At 46.5% G+C, this 18,085-nt stretch overlaps 1 pseudogene; it reads left to right on the top strand.

Moving 5' to 3' along the window:
• The first annotated feature begins 11,563 nt into the window (after positions 1–11,563).
• Positions 11,564–11,681, top strand: LOC126238539 (5S ribosomal RNA; annotated as a pseudogene).
• Positions 11,682–18,085: the final 6,404 nt, after the last annotated feature.

Raw genomic sequence — 18,085 nt, 5'->3', positions numbered from 1 at the left:
AGGAAAGTTACTGTCCACAGGCCATTGCCTCAGGGTTGCTGCTTATGACATGTTCCTCTATTGTACACAGTACACAATTCTATAGAATTTGTTCATATCTTTCCACATTCACCTTTTTCTTAAGTGCAATAGGGGGATCACACTCCAACCACGAAAAACACCCCCATGCCGCAACCACCTCCTTCAGGCCTCGCTGTTGGCACTGCACATTATGGCATATAATGCTCCTCTGGCAATCCCCTGGCATTCGCCAGGCCCAAACACTTTCAACGGATTGTCACACTGTATAGCGTGACCCATCAGTCCAAATCACTCGCTTCCACTCGTCCATTGTCCGGCGGTGCCGCTTTTTACAACACCTCAATCGTCGCTCAACACTGACTTCAGGAATATGTGACTTACAAGGAGCTCCCTACCCACAGCCATTGTACTAGTTGAATTGCCTGTACCACTTTGGAACTTACGAGTGAAACCTGCCGCTGATATACGATTTTTTACAACCTTCCTCAGTGCACACCGGCTTCTCTCCATCAGTACATAAGCTCTGCTTGGACTTAGTTTAGCTGTGGTCGTACGTTGGTATTTACACTTCATATTCACACCATCAACAATCGATTTGGACAGCGGTAGAAGGGTAGAAAGATCTCTGACGGATTTCTTAACCAGACGAAACCAAGGGAATAATCGATGTTCGAAGTCACTGAGATCTACTGACCGACCTTTTCTCCTGTCACTGTCTCTCTACCGACAACACAATACTTCCCGCCTCGTTTTACAGTGGCGCCTTTCGTGACGTCGGGGTGTCTGGATATTTTTAATAAGAGTATGCTTCTGATGCAAAAATGTGGTGCCAAATTTCGCAACGATTTTCTCCTTACTCGTCTGCTTTGCAGTCGGTTAAAACCGATATCCCTCCTAGCATACTATCCAAGAAAGAGGCCGGACTGTCATGTGGTGATCAAAGCCTGCTTTCTTCAGACACTCCAGTGTAGAAGCCCTGAAATCACTGTTCCACGGAATGTACAAATACCATAGTAAACACTCCGAGTTCCTGTAAGATCAGATACTGTAATATCACATGTTCTTCTGGCGCCGATGATGGATAACTTTTTCGGGTATGCTGCTTGTTACCCTTTCTTTCCTTAAATAATGTTTTGGCAACAGAAATGCTGTCCTCCCCTTCGACCCTGAGTGTTGATTACTAAATCATGTACAGAAGGGAGCACATGCGAAATCACCACGTTCAATGCCAGAGACAATGCTAGCAGGTGAAAAACCTTCTATTTAGACAAGGCAAAATGCTACCTCCATCAAGTGTTCTGTTACATTTTTAATCGCGCAGTTTTCGTGATGTTTTCACATGTGCTCCCTTCCCTACTGAATGTGATAATGAACACACAGTTTCGAAGGGTGGCATTTGAGGATATTTAATAACAAGTAGTTCCGTTGTTAGAACATTGTTTAAAGAAAAGAAGAGAATCTGGCAGCATACCGAGAAGGTCATCCATCATCGGCGATAGGGGAAGATGTGATATTACAGTGTCTGGTTTTAGAGAAACTCGGTGATTTTACGGTTGTATTGTATTGTATGGAACTGAGGATCTAGAAACGACGGAGAGGCTTCATCCCCGCCGTAGCCCTCAGTGGTTCAGAACCCCACAACAGACTACAACAATCCACTCACCCCACCGCCGCCCCACGCCGAACCCAGGGTTACTGTGCTGTGTTCTTACACTGACATTGCAGCATACTCACTCGCTTCTGATATTTGCTGATGAGTTTGCGTAATGGAATATCTGCATAAATTGAGCGAAAGGAAGACAAAGGACGGCTATTTAGTATAGAAAACTTTCCAACAAAGTTATGTGAAAAGTTTTGAAACTGAAAATAAAACTTCAAACAAGTAATAAAAACCCTTTCACTTTATGGTGACATGGCATGCTCTCTGAGAACATACTCCTCACAGAACTGTCTTAATAGCTGACCTGGCCTCCCTGGTTGGTTGGTTGGTTTTTTGGGGAAGGAGACCAGACAGCGTGGTCATCGGTCTCATCGGATTACGGAAGGATGGGCAAGGAAGTCGGCCGTGCCCTTTCAGAGGAACCATCCCGGCATTTGCCTGGAGTGATTTAGGGAAATCACGGAAAACCTAAATCAGGATGGCCGGACGCGGGATTGAACCGTCGTCCTCCCGAATGCGAGTCCAGTGTCTTACCACTGCGCCACCTCGCTCGGTGGTTGGCCTCCCTGAAAGAGTACTGCATGGATGTGAAAGAGTGGCAAATGTCATGTTTCAATTAATCTTCCCATTTCATTACAACCTCTACAGGATTCGGATACAGTGATCTCGCTGTTGGGTCCATGTAAAGGATATCTTCAGTTGAGACAAAATCAGAGAAACTCGATGCAAATGGCCATTGTGTTTCATCTAGATAGTGTTTCCGACGTCCATCCGGGATAATATTGTTTCTTCTTCTCATATTTCGGCTGATCATCTTAACGCAAATTTCAAGGTGAGTCTCTGGCAGAATTTAAACTACTTGACACAAGAGTGTCGAGTAAACGCGCGTGCGTCAAAGGTAACACTATCAGCAACAATAACGTCAGCCATAGATAAAACCTTATGCATCAAACAGTACGTCTTCGTCTACACGTATATTCCGCAAGCCATCTTGAGGTGTGTGGTGGAGGATACTTTATGTAGAACTGTCACTTCCTCCTTTTTCTGTTTTAGTCGCGTGTGGTTCGCGGGAAGAACGATTGCTGATAAGTGTCTATGTAGGCTTGAAGCTCTCTAATTTTATCTTCACGGTCTTTTCGAAAGATTACGTAGGAGGAAGGAATATATTTGTCGACTCTTCTAGGAACGTAAATCTGTCGGAACTTTAGCAATAAAACAGACTGTGACGCAGAACGCATCTCTTGCAACGTGTGCCACTGGAGTTGGTAGATCATCCCTGTGACGCTTTGGTGCGTATTAAATGAATCTGTAACGAAACGCACTGCTCTTCTTTGGATATTATCTATTTCCTCTATCAGTCCTATGTGGTATGGACACCATACTGACGAACAATGTTTTAACTATTGGTCAATCGTATAGCTTACTGCCTTTGTTGCTGGACTACATTTTTTGAGGATACTTCCAATGAATCTCAGTCTGGCATTTGCCTTAATCGCAGTTTATTTTATGTGGTCATTTCATTTCAAATCGCTTCATGTCCATACTCCTAGATATTTTATAGAAGTAACTGCTTCCAGTGATCGCCCTGCAATTTTGTAATCATACAATAAAGGGTTTTCTGTCTTTATGTTGCCAATAGTAAATAATAAATAACAAAACAAGGCAAATGTAAAGAAAGCAAATCCACTGTCATTACGAATTTTGTGTTTGATTATTATAATTGATGACATATGTTGGAATGCCAGGCAGTGAAGATACAGGACGATAATTTCTCTGAGAGAGCAGACATGGAACAGGTAGTTTCAATTACTTGTCGACCCAAAAGCGCTTGTCTCGGTTGAGCATGTTGTCTGCTAGGTGCTCGTACGGGCTACTGATTTTCGATATTGCAGTGCCTGTGTTATTCTGATTACGATGTAAGGTTCCTTTGGACATGCATGCACGTCTAAAGGGACAGTCACTGCAGCGACTGCAACAGCTATGAAATGCGTTAAATGAATTCGCAATTGCGAGTATGGACAACCATCAGCTGCAGAATGGAATGACGACAATGAAAATACGTGCCGGACCGGGACTCGAACCCGGATTTCCCGCTTATCGCGAGCGGTCGCCTTACCATTTGGCAATCCGAGCACAACCAATAATGGAAGTTTGAGCTATTCTGCAGCTGACGATTGCCTTTATTCGCAATTGCGAATTCATTTAATGTATTGACTTTCTATGTAACTTACCACACCCACCGGCCAAGACAAGCCTTTCCATTTCGACAAATAATGGAAACCAATCATTTCACGTTTTAGCTCTCAAAAGAATTATTGTTTTTAGTCTTCACTGCCTGGCGTTCCAAATCGTGCCATCCATTTTAATAATCAACAAAACAGGGGAAGCATAGAGTCAGAAAATCCGGAGTGCTTACCAAATTGGTAAGCACTCCGGATTTTCTGACTCTATGCTTCCCCTGTTTTACTCTTAGATGCATAAGGTTTTATTTATGGCTGATGCTCTTGTTGACGACATTGACATCTCTCAATACTCGCTTTTATTTCGCACTGTTATGTCAAACGGTTTAAATCGTGGAACACAGATGGACCTAATCTCTATACTTAAACGCTAAGAATATTCCTCCGACCACAACCGAAGATACAAAGACAACAGTTTATTGCACGGGCATCCGAAATGAAACTTTGGATGTTCGATCAAAACCACTGCGGCTGTTGTTAATCTTTCATTAAAAGACGACAGGTTTCGTTATTTAAATCACATCATCAGGGGCAGATCTGACAAAAAGAAGGAAGAGACCGTAAATAATATTACGCGAACATCAATCACGGCGATAAAAAGTGTCCGCAAGACTAAATACTTACAGTATAGTAGTCTAAAGTCCGATCCCTAACCTTCCTTTAAAATTTGGAAAATTTTGCAAAAAGCGATAGTCGTGGATTTAAACGAGACAGTGAAACTGGAACCTATGAACAAATGGGGCGAGAAAAAATAATACAAAACACTGGAAAGAGAGGTGGGGGGGGGGGGGGGGCTGGAGAAAACGAGGTATTCACTGATCAGCCAGAACATTATGACCACCTACGTAATAGCCGGTATATATACCTTTGGCACCAATAACAGCGGCGACAAGTCGTGGAATGGAAGCAGTGAAGCCTCGTAAGTCGTTGGAGGGAGTTGGCACCACATCTGCACACACGTCACATTATTCCCGAAAATTCAGGGGAATCACGTTCCAGATGTGTTCAATCAGGTTCAGATCTGGCGAGTTGGGGGATCAGCACATCAATTGGAATTCGCCATGTGTTCCTCGAACAGCTTCATCACACTCCTGGCCTTGTGGCGTGGCACGTTATCTCGTTGAAAAATACCACTGCCGTCTGGAAACATGATCGTCGTGAAGAGGTGTACGTGGTCTGCAACCAGTGTACGATTCTCCTTGGCCGTCATGGTGCCTCGCACGAGCTCCACTGGAGCCGTGAATGCCAACCTGAATGTTCCCCAGAGCGTAATGGAGCCGTCACCAGCTTGTCTCCGTCCCGCAGTACAGGCGTCAAGGAGCTGTTCCCCTGAAAGACGACGGATCGGCGCCCTCCCATCGGCATAATGAAGAAGGTATCGGGATTCATCAGACCATGCAAAGCACTGCCACTGCACTAATGTCCAATACCGATGGTAACGTGCCCATTTCAGGCGTAGTTGCCGATGTCGTGATGTTGTCATTGGCATATGCATGGGTCGTCGGCTGTGGAAGCTCATCGCCAGGAGTGTTCGGTGCGCTGTGTGTTCAGACATACTTGTACTCTGCCCAGCAGTAAAGTCTGATGTTAGTTCCGCCCTAGTTCTCCGCCTGTCCTGTTTTACCAGTCTCCTCACATACTGACGTCCGACATTTGTAATAAACGATAGTTGCCCAACCCCATAACGTCTGGACGTGGTTTCATCTTTTTTTCGTCACGTGCTGAAGACACTCACCGCAGCACCCCCTCGAACACTCGACAAGTCTTGCAGTTCCCGAAATGTTCGTGCCGAGCTTCTGTGTCATTACAATCTGCCCTCGGTCAATCGCGCGCCTTCCCCATTCTACAAACTAACTAAATGCACCGTGCGTGTGTCTGACTAGCAGTCGTTCCTCTCCAGGTGACGCTGCAATATCGCCTGGACGGGCTTATATCGATAGCAGATCGGTGACCATAATCGTCTGGCTGATCAGTGTACGCTGTTGAATAAAGAATTTGCAGTTACTAAAAAATGAAACTATAAGGTGTGCTAGCTAGGAACAGCAATGTAAATTGAGTACATTACGAGAGTTTTAATTTCACAAGATATATCTGTTTTGCGAAACAGATTGATTGCAGTTACCTTTTACAAAATTTATACTGCAAATTATTAATAGCTTCCCATCACAAACCACAATCCAGAAAAGAATACAATTTTCCCAGAGTCACTTTCCTGGCTCTTAGTTACTACTTTTGAACAAACAGAACATAACAAGCGCATTATTATGTGAATACTGTAGTGCTTATCATTACCAACTCACAATCGAAATGTAAGTGGCACGGCTATTGTGCAGCACCCACAATATGTCTCGCAGTAGCGACATGGCTGTTGCATGCCTGGACTGGCATGGTCCCAGCGTCTACTGCCAATCATTCTAAATGAGTTTTCATCAGATTTCTGCGTTGTTCGACATGACTCAAGACGAATTATGCATTCTTTTTTATTTTAAGGAATGTTTAGTTTACAGATATCCGCAAATTTCGCTGTTATTCTGACTCGTAATTGGAAATTTGTGGTAGGGTCTTATGGGACCAAACTGCTGAGGTCATCGGTTCCTAAGCCTACTCACTACTTAATCTAACTTAAATTAACTTATGCTAAGGAGAAGACACACACTCATGCCCGAGGGAGGACTCGAACCTCGATCGGGGGGAGCCTCACGGACCGTGACAAGACGCACAGACCGCGCGGCTACCCCGCGCGGCTGACCCGTAAATTTTCTTGTGTTCGCGCTGATCTGTTGTGCCGTATCGCCGAAGTCTACGGAAAGAACAAGCCTTGGGCCGGCTCCCTTGGAAGGTGCTTGCAGTATTATTGTCTAGCAAGGTTCAAAAATGGTTCAAATGGCTCGGAGCACTATGGGACTTAACTGCTGAGGTCATCAGTCCCCTAGAACTTAAAACTACTTAAACCTAACTAACCTAAAGGCATCACACACATCCATGCCCGAGGCAGGATTCGAACCTGCGACCGTAGCGGTCGCGCGGTTCCAGGCTGTAGCACCTAGAACAGCTCGGCCACTCTGGCCGGCCCTACCGAGGTACCAGGTGGTTAAAACTGAACTGCAGTTACTCACAGAGGTCCAGTCTGGCCTGTAATTATCGTATGGCAGCGAAGCTTGGTTGATATGCTAATGCGTTAATTCAGAACCGATTTATACTGGAAAATAAATCTGTTCCAATTGTGGTCACCATGTGCAAATTTGCGCTGTACACTGTATGATGGTATGACATCTACACTGCCATTTGACATGCTGTGACGTGAGTTATGGCTATCGAGAGGCGAGACCGTGCGATACTCATGAAAGTGTTTTAGTGCACGGCAGTAATTACAGAGTTACATTGAGAGAGAGACTGAAAGGTCTGAGAAGAGGTGCAAGTCTTTAATCGTTTAAAGAAGATGATAATGAAATACGAAAAGACGGGTGAGCTTGGCTGTGGCACCTGGAAGAGGAAGGAATCGTACTCCGGTGGAAGCTGTTGACGAGGTTGTTCTTGCTGTAGTTGAACATGTCCCGGGTAGTGCCAGAGCTCGTGGGCTGTCACGGGAACTGTCCAGCCTGTGAACAACAGTACGGAAAGTTTTGTGGTCCATTTTACACTGGTGCCCCTACAAGATGCAGACGGTGCAGCAACAATCTGAATTTGATCTTCAGTTTCTGGCATGCGGCCAGGCAATACTCTATGGGGTGACGAGGCACATTTTACGATGCAAGGTGCAGTGAACTGCCGAATTTAGGGTACTGCTGAACTGCGTGTTGTTCACGAAGAGCTACTGGACTCGCAGTATGTGACTGTGTCGTGCAGATTCACAAGCACCTTTATTTTCGGTCCGTTCTCCTTTGAATAGAAGAGCCTCTCACTTGTAAAGTGACTCCTGCACGCTATCGAGACCTCTTTGTACAGTATATCATTCCTCCTTTGCAAGAGTGCAACTGTGTGGAAACCATTGTATTCATGCAGGACGGGGTAAGCCCTTGTGTTGCTCGCCCAGTAAAAGATCTGCTTAACGTGTTATCTACAGAGGTTTTCCAAATGTATGGCCTGCAACATCACCCAATCTCAGCCATGTGAGTTTTGGTTCTGTGGATATGTAAAGGAAAGCGTTTACCAGGGACACGTCGGTCTCTACCTGATCTAAAGGCCAGTATACAGGAACACGTTGCTCAGATTCCGACCGAACTGCTGCTAGCAACTGTTCATCATATTGTTTTATGGATGCAACATTTCGTCGACGTCTGCAGTGCTCATATTGAGCAAATTGTGTAAGCAGCGGTTAATAATAAAATCAAAATTATTCATTTCTCGCTTGTTTGACTATTTCTGACCACACGCCGTTCGTAATCCATTTAATATGCAAACATTTCTACACGTCTTCCTTGCTTTCACAGCGCCATATTGCAACTGATTGCCAAAATTGGAACTAATTTCTTTTCCTGCGTAAATTGGTTCCTCGTTAACGCATTGGAATATCTACCAAGTTTCACTACCACAGAATATTTATAGCCCTCACTGGACCTCTGGGAGTAGCTGTATTTTAATTACGATCACCGGTACATACCTTTCCTTTCGCTTGCTGTGGCTCCCGGTGGCTAGTGGTTTCATCACGAAGATACAGCTCATACTCGTCTGAGCCTCTCATACACAGATTCTTGGGCATTTGTAACACTTGTGGGAGCTGTAACCAATACCATTGGGCTGCAGCCGTACTGCGCGAAAATTTTTCATTTGCCTGGACAACTTCTCCATCAATTAAAATTGTTAGATGACCTATTTTCATCTGTAAATTAGAGAGTTTTTGTTGATCCCATCGTTTCTGAGTTACAATTAAGGCTCCTGTCCTAGAGGTTATATGCACGGAGAAATCCGTTGCCATGAAAAAGACTCGAGGCAAGTGCACTCCTGGTCATTAAAATTGGAGCACGATGAAGCGGTGCGCAACAAACGTTAAATTGGAATTAAGTGTGCTACATACTTGGATACGCAGATGATTAGTGTCTCAACGCAACTACACAAAATAGGTAGGAGAAAGGCCATCTACATTCTGTGTATAAGGAAAGACTGCTTTGCAGGAATCTAATTCGGTGTTGTATCGAGGAAATAACACTCCTCGGTGTAGTGATGGGTTCTTAGCTTTATTTCTGGAGGGGAAACATGAACAAGATGAAATACTTAACTTTGTAACAGTCCATGTGCACAGGGATGCTATGGGTATCTATTACTGTCTCTGAACATTAATGCAACAGTACACAGCAGAATACAGCTGGCTATAAACATTTGTGCAGAGTTATGTCGCACTGCTGGCTCGGAAGAGAGAGGATACTGTCGTCTACAGCGATGATTACTGACTGTGCTGATCGGCGCTCCGTTGTGCCGAAGTAAGTGAGCTGATGGCGGTGGCGTATGGAAATGTGCGTGTCAACACCACCATTTCTCATTCGTCGTTGCTTCTGGCAGCGACTATGTTGACTTGATGTTCTGTCGCGAGGTACGAACCTTGCCTTGGCACTTCGCTCTTCAGACACCATATTCAGAAATAACATTTGAATGATGAATGTTTGCGAAGAGATTGTGTTATGACACACTCGAGAAGGAGAAAGCTATCAGCACATTTTGCAATTGGAAGAATGGTGACGTATAGAGACGGCGGTTTTTTGTTTGGGTGACGTTTTTCTTGTGCTGGTCAATGTTTCACGAGTATAATTCGAATATGGACTCGATGGGTTCAGGACGGCCATAGTCAACGCCGTGCAGTATTTCAGTGGCCCCACGAGTCTAGCTCCAGACAGGACAGACATATTGTTCGCTTAGCCATACTGGATCGTACAGCTAAGCCAGGTACATTGTTGAGTCGGGAAATCGCCTCGTTAGGAGCAAGACGAGTATCCACGTGGACAGCGTGACAGCTGCCAGCATGGCGACCATTGACGCAGCTTCCCTTGACTCGCGACAAACAGTGGCTTGACACCAGTAATGCGCCGAAACTCGACACTGGATGCAGGAGTGACATCACGTCGCCTTTTTACAAGAGTTCCGTGCGTATAGCATCATGATGGACCTATTAATGTATGGATGGTCCAACGAGAACGAACGTTGCGAACTGCAATTGTAATCATTGTACGAGCCTAGACCCTGGTATGAAGCAGCATTGGAAATACAACACCATCGCCTCCGGTTCTCATTGGTGGTCATTTGGACAGCAGGTGTTATATTTCTGCTGGCAGGCGTGGCCGAGCGGTTCTAGGCGCTTCAGTCGGGAACCACGCGACCCCCACGGTCGCAGGTTCGAATCCTGCCTCGGGCTTGGATGTGTGTGATGTCCTTAGGTTAGCTAGATTTAAGTAGTTTTAAGTTCTAGGGGACTGATGACCTCAGATGTTAAGTCCCATAGTGCTCAGAGCCATTTGAACCATTTGATATATTTCTATTGGGTGCTGTTATCGAGGTCTTTATGACATTTTCTTGCAAAACAATGCTGAGGGATTGGCACACTACCACTTGACACCCACTACCATGAATCAGCTCTGGCACAGAAAAGAAGCAGAGTGAATGACGTACCCATATTTCTCACCAAAGTTCGACTTGATATGGCTGCGAGAAGTGGCAGCTCTGTGTTCTAAATTTTGCACCCTGTATACCTCCATATTACCTATAGTATTAACCTTTTTTTTTGATCTTACTACGCGGTGCAGCCACGTTAACGTGACACCTGTCAAAAGCCTGAATAAGCACCTTGTGCAGCACAGACTTGCAGGAAGAGGGTCAGTGATGTTCTTGAAGGTATCTGCAGGGATGCGGAGCATTGGAGACTCCAGTGCTGTGACCAGCTACGCTAGGTTTCTCGGCTAGGGACCCATGGCAGGAAAAACCCAACCGAGGTGGTCTCACAGATTCTCGATTGAGTTTAAATCCGAGAAGTTTGGTGGTCAGGAGAATATGGTAAACTCATCCTGGTGTTCACTGAACCACGCACATACACACTGGTAATGCATTGCACTGTGCTGCTACCCATTGTGCTAAGGAAAAAACAAACTGGATGTAGCGGTAAACATGGTCCTCATTGATAGATGTGTACTTCTGTTGATACGTTGTATCTTTCAGATGACGAGATCTCTTGGGAAAGCCACGAAAACATTTCCCAGCCCATAACACTCCCTCCTCCGGCATGGACCCTTACGATGATTGCTGCAGAGCCATACACACCAGCGAAGGAGCATAAAACGTGATTCATTTGAAAAGGCTACTTGTCGCCACTTAGTGGACGTCCAGTCGCGGTTTTTGGCGTGCATAGCCGTCGGCATGGCTGCATGAACCACGCACCTGGTGCTGCATACAAAGCAACATTCGCTGAGCGGTCGTTGAGGAGACACTGTTAGTAACCATTTAGTTCATCTGGGTTGGTCAGTTACTGCACATTTGCCCGTATATTAGCCCGCACACATCTCTCCAGCCGTCGTTCACCCTTGTCATCTATTGCCCGTGGTCCACCACAGTTGCCTCGGCGCTGGTTTGCCATGCACGGTATTCTTTAACTACGACAGCGCGCGAAAAGTTTACAAATTCATCTGTTCCGGAAATATTTCTATCCTTGGCCCGAAAGCCGGGCAACGGCCTTGCCTCAGTGGATACACCGGTTCCCGTCAGATCACCGAAGTTAAGCGCTGTCGGGCTAGGCCGACACTTGGATGGGTGACCATCCGGGCCGCCATGCGCTGTTGCCATTTTTCGGGGTGCACTCAGCCTCGTGATGCCAATTGAGGAGCTACTCGACCGAACAGCAGTGGCTCCGGCCAAAGACAACCATCGTGACGACCGGGAGAGCGGTATGCTGACCACATGTCCCTCCTATCCGTATCCTCATTGAGGATGACACGGCGGTCGGATGGTCCCGATGGGCACAAAAGCCAATGATCATGTCCTTTCGGACGACAGATAAGTGACTCCGCCTCTGTATGACAACGACTGCACAGTTATCCGCATCCTCCTGAAACGCTTTGTATTCCCTCCCTTCCTAGCGCTTTACCTACCTTCTATGAGTTGTTATTGCGCGTTGACGTCGAACACAGGCGGCAGTCATATTAATGTAACTGGACTGTGTATATTGTATTGCGTAGTAAGTAAAACTTCGTCATTTACTACACTTCCTCGAGTTGCAATTTTAATAGCCACCTGTGTACTGTATCTGATCAAAAATGTTCGGACATTACAATGTGATTAGAATTTGACCTCTACGAGGTGCGGCTAGAAAAAAACCGGACTGATGCTGGAAAAAACATTTATTTACAATTATTAACAATTCATGTTATCTCCTTCAATGTACTCTCCTCCTCGGTCTCTACACCGCTCCATACGAATTTTCCACTGTTCATAGCAATGCTGCAGATCATTTTCGGTAAGTCCATACATTACTTCCGTCGCTTTTTCTTTTACTGCTTCAACAGTCTCAAATCTAGTTCCTTTCAAAGCTGACTTGACTTTAGGGAAAAGAAAAAAGTCACAGGGGGCCAAATCAGGTGAGTAGGGTGGATGATCTAAGATGGGAATGTTGTGTTTTGCCAAAAACGTCTTCACTGACAACGCACTGTGAGCTGGGGCATTGTCTTGGTGAAGGATCCATGACTTTTTTCTCCACAAATCGTTCCGTTTTCTCCGTACTCGCTCAAGTAGGGTAGCCAGGACGGTAATGTAGTAATGCTGATTCACTGTTTGTCCCTCTGGTACCCAATCAATGTCCACAATCCCTTTGATGTCAAAAAAAAAAAAAACAATCATCATTGCCTTGAATTTCGATTTTGACATTCGTGCTTTTTTTTTGTCGTGGAGAACCAGGAGTTTTCCAATGCATCGATTGGCGTTTAGTTTCGGGATCGTAAGTAAAAAACCACGATTCATCGCAAGTAATAACATTTTGTAAGAAGGTGGGATCACTTTCAATGTTTTCCAGGATGTCAGAACAAATCATTCTTCGGCGTTCCTTCTGTTCAATTGTGAGACACTTTGGAACCATTTTTGAACACACTTTGTTCATGTTGAAACTTTCATGAAGAATCTGCCTAACATTTTCCTTGTCAACTCCTGTTAGACACTGCTCTGATTGTTAAACGGCGATCTTGTCGAACAAGTTTACCGATTTTTTCAATGTTTGCATCAGTTTTTGCTGACAATGGTCTGCCAGTGCGAGTGTCATCACTGGTGTCTTCGCGGCCATCTTTAAATCGTTTAAACCACTCAAACACTTGTGTTCGCGATAAACAATCATCGCCGTACACTTGTTGTAACATTACAAACGTTTCACTTGCAGATTTTCCTAGTTTGAAACAAAATTTGATGTTAACACGCTGTTCTTTCTGTACACTCAACATTTTCCGACGCACAGACAAAACGTCAACTACTTAAAACAGACGCCACGTGCAGACTGAGTGCAGGAGGCAGATGAAACTCGAGCAGTAGGCGGAGCGAGAGTCACGTGACAGGCCACGCGACTTTCAGCCTTATTGCATTCGTTTTATTGTTTCACCAGTACTAGTTCGGTTTTTTTCTAGCCACACCTCGTATATGTCACGAGAGTATAAAAGGAAGCGGGGAGTATTATTAGTGGAGAAACAGCAACTGCAGAGTGGTTCGGTCAGGAGAGCTCAGTGATTTTGAACGTGCCCCAGTTACTGAACGTCACCTCTATAACAAGTCCATCACAGATGTACAGCCCTCCGAAATCCGACCACGTTCAGTGTTAGTGACATGATTGTGATGTGCAAACGCAAAGAAACAACCACAGTCAAACCAAGACCACGCAGACCACATGTACTGGCAGACAGGAAACGTCAGGTATCTCGCAAGGTGGTTGTAAAAACCACGTAGAAATAGTGAAAGGAATCACTCTTGAGTTGCAAAATGCCATCACCAATTCATCTAGCACAATGACTGGGTAGGGAGGCAACGACTATTGGGTGTAATGGTCAAGCAGCTCCCCATAAGCCACACATTTCTTTAATTAGCTCTAAGTGATGCTTGAGCTGGCATAAGGAGCGATGATACTGAACAGTGGGTGACTGGAAACGAGTGATTTGAGTGATGAATCACGGCCGCGCGGGATTAGCCGAGCGGTCTCAGGCACTGCAGTCATGGACTGTGCAGCTGGTCCCGGCGGAGGTTCGAGTCCTCCCTCGGGCATGGTTGTGTGTGTTTGTCCTTAGGATGATTTAGATTAAGTAGTGTGGAAGCTTAGGGACTGATGACCTTAGCAGTTAAGTCCCATAAGATTTCACACACATTTGAACATTTTTTGATGAATCACGGTATATCTTGTGGTATTCCGATGGGTTTGTTGAATGCTTGCAGAATGTTACCCGTCATGATGTGTAGTGCCAATTGTGCCGTACAGAGGGAGCAATATATTACAGTTTGTGGATGCCTTTTCTGTGGTACCCTTACTGCGCTTAAGAAAACGATAAACGAAGAAAGATATGAATACATTTTACAGCAGTGTGTACTGTTTACAGTAGAGGAACAGTTTGGAGAGTATGGTTCCTTCTATCAGCATGGCGATGCACTCTGCCGTAAAAAAAAAAAAAAAAAAAAAAAAAAAAAAAAAACCATCTGTGAGGCTATGGTTTGTGGACAAAATACTAGTAAAATAGACTGGCCTGCCCAAAGTCCTGATCTGAACCCAATGGAACACTTTTTGGACGATTTAGAACGTCGAATGAGCTCCAAAACCTAGCGTCCATTTGAAACTTCCTGGCAGATCAAAACTGTGTGCCGGACCGAGACTGTGCTCTACCAACTGAGCTACCCAAGCACGACCCAAGCCCCGTCCTCACAGCTTTACTTCTGCCAGTACCTCGTCGCCTACCTTCCAAACTTTACAGAAGCTCTCCTGCGAACCTTGCAGAACTAGCACTCCTGAAAGAATGGATATTGCGGAGACATGGCTTTGCCACAGCCTGGGGGATGTTTCCAGAATGAGATTTCCACTCTGCAGCGGAGATTAAAACTCTGTGCCGGAGGAGAGCTTCTGTAAAGTTTGGAAGGTAGGAGACGGGGTACTGGCAGAAGTGAAATTGTTCAAATGGCTCTGAGCACGCTGGGACTTAACTTCTGAGGTCATCAGTCCCATAGAACTTAGAACTACTTAAACCTAACTTGTTGTGGCGTAACAAGACAGCCACGCCACTCGGAAGTAGCCGAAAGGCACGCGTTAACTCACGCAGGCTAGTAGATAGGTCTGAAACAGGATACGTAATGAATGCTATAAAGAAAAGTACGTAGCTCCTGGAATACTTAACTTTAATCCATCCTTGTGGTACATCGCTCTTGACGATAAAAGTGAGACTCTTTAGATACAAGCTATGTAATGCTAATGGCGCCTTGCTAGGTCGTAGCCATTGACTTAGCTGAAGGCTATTCTAACTATCTGCTCTGCAAATGAGCGAGGCTTCGTCAGTGTGCATCGCTAGCTAAGTCGTCCGTACAACTGGGGCGAGTGCTAGTCCGTCTCTCGAGACCTGCCGTGTGGTGGCGCTCGGTCTGCGATCACTGACAGTGACGACACGCGGGTCCGACATGTACTAATGGACCGCGGCCGATTTAAAGCTACCACCTAGCAAGTGTGGTGTCTGGCGGTGACACCACATAACTAACCTAAGGACATCATCACATCCATGTCCGAGGCAGGATTCGAACCGGCGACCGGAGCGGTCGCGCAGTTCCAGACTGTAGTGCCTAGAACCGCTCGGCCACCCCGGCCGGCGGCAGAAGTGAAGCTGTGAGGACGGGGCGTGAGTCGTGCTTGGTTAGCTCAGTTGGTAGAGCACTTGCCCGCGAAAGGTAAAGGTCCCGAGTTCGAGACTCGGTCCGGCACACAGTTTTAATCTGCCAGTAAGTTTCATATCAGCGCACACTCCACTGCAGAGTGAAAAATCTCATTCTGCTAGCGTACATTTCTCCACAGACATTCAGACGCCTCATTGAAAGTGTCCACAGGAGATTTCAGGCACAATGGTGAAGAGTGGACAGGTCCCATATTAGCGTCTACTAATAGGTGTCCGCATGCTTTTGATCAGATAGTGTATGGACGAAGGACTATTTCGGTGGCTAATGCAGAATAATGCTCGGGCGTCTTTGCCATGCAGCTGCGCGAACATTTCGAGAACTCTGTGTACAAACATCTGTTGTGTCACTTGGCCTCTACATTTAGTCCTCCGGTTGGTTATGAATTCCGCCCGACGCCTGTTGAAAGCCCAGAATAGCCGGTGGCTCATCTGGTCGCGCCTCGGTGCGGACGGCGCTCAGTGGTCCGCGTCTCTGAGGCTGTTCCGCCGCCGACCGCTCCGGGTCATCCGCTTAAGTGGAGCAAATAGCGGGCACGCCCACCACGGTCACGCGACCGTAAACAAACCGCAGCCAGCTTGCCACCAGCGCACACAATCTCGTCTACCGTCTCTCGCACAGCTGTCTGTGTCCACAAGTACAGAACAACTAACAGTACCAAATTTGAAGTATTTCTTGACAATCGGAAAGTATGGTACGTTCCGTCTAGTATTGTTGAGTGATACAGAAATCAACAAGATGTTATCAAAACATACACCGAATTGAAAGGTCTACTTACAGAGGGCGTTTCCAAGTCTTAAAAGGTTGCTACGTTAGTTGTAACAGTTGTAATGTTAGATAGAGAAATAGAGTGATCGCTCCTACTATCGCTAGCCCGCGTACTTCGCGTGAATTTGTTCACTTGAAGGTTGTGGCTGCAACCTCAATTGTCTTGGCCCTGGTTTTGTAGTTAAGACCAACCTGTCTAATCTTGGGCTAATTGAAATAATTAGTAATTCATGAAAAACAATGACCTGTATTCAATTAGTGCGGAAGAAATTGGTGTAGAATGCCCCCTAGATCAGATGATGATGATGTTTGGATTATGGGGCGCTCAACTCCGCGGTTATCAGCGCCTGTACAAATTCCCAACATTTTCTCAGTCCAATCTTGCCACGTGCATGAATGATGATGAAATGATGAGGACTACACAAACACCCAGTCATCTCGAGGCAGGTGAAAAATCCCTGGCCACGCTGGGAATCGAACCCAGGCCCCCGTGCTCGGAATGCGAGAACGTGGCAGCGAGACCACGAGCTGCGGACCCCTAGATCAGAAATGTATACGAGGAGGCATGAATTTCAGTTATGGAATGCCTGAATATACACTCCTGGAAATGGAAAAAAGAACACATTGACACCGGTGTGTCAGACCCACCATACTTGCTCCGGACACTGCGAGAGGGCTGTACAAGCAATGATCACACGCACGGCACAGCGGACACACCAGGAACCGCGGTGTTGGCCGTCGAATGGCGCTAGCTGCGCAGCATTTGTGCACCGCCGCCGTCAGTGTCAGCCAGTTTGCCGTGGCATACGGAGCTCCATCGCAGTCTTTAACACTGGTAGCATGCCGCGACAGCGTGGACGTGAACCGTATGTGCAGTTGACGGACTTTGAGCGAGGGCGTATAGTGGGCATGCGGGAGGCCGGGTGGACGTACCGCCGAATTGCTCAACACGTGGGGCGTGAGGTCTCCACAGTACATCGATGTTGTCGCCAGTGGTCGGCGGAAGGTGCACGTGCCCGTCGACCTGGGACCGGACCGCAGCGACGCACGGATGCACGCCAAGACCGTAGGATCCTACGCAGTGCCGTAGGGGACCGCACCGCCACTTCCCAGCAAATTAGGGACACTGTTGCTCCTGGGGTATCGGCGAGGACCATTCGCAACCGTCTCCATGAAGCTGGGCTACGGTCCCGCACACCGTTAGGCCGTCTTCCGCTCACGCCCCAACATCGTGCAGCCCGCCTCCAGTGGTGTCGCGACAGGCGTGAATGGAGGGACGAATGGAGACGTGTCGTCTTCAGCGATGAGAGTCGCTTCTGCCTTGGTGCCAATGATGGTCGTATGCGTGTTTGGCGCCGTGCAGGTGAGCGCCACAATCAGGACTGCATACGACCGAGGCACACAGGGCCAACACCCGGCATCATGGTGTGGCGAGCGATCTCCTACACTGGCCGTACACCACTGGTGATCGTCGAGGGGACACTGAATAGTGCACGGTACATCCAAACCGTCATCGAACCCATCGTTC

The sequence above is a fragment of the Schistocerca nitens genome, chromosome 2 (assembly GCF_023898315.1).
Source record: "Schistocerca nitens isolate TAMUIC-IGC-003100 chromosome 2, iqSchNite1.1, whole genome shotgun sequence".
NCBI classification, from domain to species: Eukaryota; Metazoa; Arthropoda; class Insecta; order Orthoptera; family Acrididae; genus Schistocerca; species Schistocerca nitens.
Note: the sequence above shows the minus strand (reverse complement) of the source record. Positions and strands in the feature narration are given on the sequence as shown.